The 2,500-nt window shown below is 40.0% G+C and overlaps 1 pseudogene; it reads left to right on the plus strand.

Moving 5' to 3' along the window:
• The window catches only part of LOC135571270 (ankyrin-2-like), a 133,985-nt pseudogene that overhangs the window by 118,620 nt on the left and 12,865 nt on the right, over nt 1-2,500 (plus strand).

The raw sequence follows: 2,500 nt of genomic DNA on the forward strand, positions 1-2,500 counted from the left end.
CTCAGCCTTTATGGGCCACCTCAACATGGTGCTGCTGCTGCTACAGAACGGAGCCTCGCCGGACGTCTGCAACATCGTCAGTACCGATCAAATCAAAACGTTGTCGGTCATTAACAGATGTTATTACGGGGGGTAGTGAAATGCTGGTGTTTCTAGCTCCAACAGTGCAGTAATATCTAACTAAATGCCTGTGTTCCTAGCTCCAACAGTGCAGTAATATCTAACTAAATGCTTGTGTTTCTAGCTCCAACAGTGCAGTAATATCTAACTAAATGCTTGTGTTCCCAGCTCCAACAGTGCAGTAATATCTAACTAAATGCTTGTGTTTCTAGCTCCAACAGTGCAGTAATATCTAACTAAATGCTTGTGTTTCTAGCTCCAACAGTGCAGTAATATCTAACTAAATGCTTGTGTTCCTAGCTCCAACAGTGCAGTAATATCTAACTAAATGCTTGTGTTTCTAGCTCCAACAGTGCAGTAGTATCTAACTGAAATGCTTGTGTTTCTAGCTCCAACAGTACAGTAATATCTAACTAAATGCTTGTGTTTAGCTCCAACAGTGCAATGAAATGCTGTCTAACTAAATGCTTGTGTTTCCTAGCTCCAACAGTGCAGTAATATCTAACTGAAATGCTTGTGTTCCTAAATGCTGGTGTTTCCAACAGTACAGTAATATCTAACTGAAATGCTTGTGTTTCTAGCTCCAACAGTGCAGTAATATCTAGTGAAATGCTGGTGTTTCTAGCTCCAACAGTACAGTAATATCTAACTAAATGCTTGTGTTCTAGCTCCAACAGTGCAGTAATATCTAGTGAAATGCTTGTGTTTCTAGCTCCAACAGTGCAGTAATATCTAGTGAAATGCTTGTGTTCCTAGCTCCAACAGTGCAGTAATATCTAACTAAATGCTTGTGTTCCTAGCTCCAACAGTGCAGTAATATCTAACTAAATGCTTGTGTTCCTAGCTCCAACAGTACAGTAATATCTAACTGAAATGCTTGTGTTTCTAGCTCCAACAGTGCAGTAATATCTAACTAAATGCTTGTGTTCCTAGCTCCAACAGTACACTAATATCTAACTGAAATGCTGGTGTTCCTAGCTCCAACAGTGCAGTAATATCTAACTGAAATGCTTGTGTTCTAGCTCCAACAGTGCAGTAATATCTAACTAAATGCTTGTGTTTCTAGCTCCAACAGTGCAGTAATATCTAACTAAATGCTTGTGTTTCTAGCTCCAACAGTGCAGTAATATCTAACTAAATGCTTGTGTTTCTAGCTCCAACAGTGCAGTAATATCTAACTAAATGCTTGTGTTCCTAGCTCCAACAGTGCAGTAGTATCTAACTAAATGCTTGTGTTCCTAGCTCCAACAGTGCAGTAATATCTAACTGAAATGCTGGTGTTCCTAGCTCCAACAGTGCAGTAGTATCTAACTAAATGCTTGTGTTCCTAGCTCCACCAGTGCAGTAATATCTAACTGAAATGCTGGTGTTCTAGCTCCAACAGTGCAGTAATATCTAACTAAATGCTTGTGTTTCTAGCTCCAATAGTGCAGTAATATCTAGCTAAATGCTTGTGTTTCTAGCTCCAATAGTGCAGTAATATCTAACTAAATGCTTGTGTTTCTAGCTCCAACAGTGCAGTAGTATCTAACTAAATGCTTGTGTTCCCAGCTCCAATAGTGCAGTAGTATCTAGCTAAATGCTGGTGTTCCCAGCTCCAACAGTGCAGTAATATCTAACTAAATGCTTGTGTTCCCAGCTCCAATAGTGCAGTAGTATCTAACTAAATGCTGGTGTTCCTAGCTCCAACAGTGCAGTAATATCTAACTAAATGCCTGTGTTCCTAGCTCCAACAGTGCAGTAATATCTAACTAAATGCTTGTGTTCCTAGCTCCAACAGTGCAGTAGTATCTAACTAAATGCTTGTGTTCCCAGCTCCAACAGTACAGTAATATCTAACTAAATGCTTGTGTTCCTAGCTCCAACAGTACAGTAATATCTAACTAAATGCTTGTGTTCCTAGCTCCAACAGTGCAGTAGTATCTAACTAAATGCTTGTGTTCCTAGCTCCAACAGTGCAGTAGTATCTAACTAAATGCTTGTGTTCCTAGCTCCAACAGTGCAGTAATATCTAACTAAATGCTTGTGTTCCTAGCTCCAACAGTGCAGTAGTATCTAACTAAATGCTTGTGTTCCTAGCTCCAACAGTGCAGTAGTATCTAACTAAATGCTGGTGTTCCTAGCTCCAACAGTGCAGTAGTATCTAACTAAATGCTGGTGTTCCTAGCTCCAACAGTGCAGTAGTATCTAACTAAATGCTTGTGTTCCTAGCTCCAACAGTGCAGTAATATCTAACTAAATGCTTGTGTTCCTAGCTCCAACAGTGCAGTAGTATCTAACTAAATGCTTGTGTTCCTAGCTCCAACAGTGCAGTAGCTTGTGTTCCTAGTTCCAACAGTGCAGTAATATCTAACTAAATGCTTGTGTTCCTAGCTCCAAC

This window comes from Oncorhynchus nerka, unplaced genomic scaffold, assembly GCF_034236695.1.
Source record: "Oncorhynchus nerka isolate Pitt River unplaced genomic scaffold, Oner_Uvic_2.0 unplaced_scaffold_423, whole genome shotgun sequence".
Lineage (NCBI taxonomy): Eukaryota > Metazoa > Chordata > Actinopteri > Salmoniformes > Salmonidae > Oncorhynchus > Oncorhynchus nerka.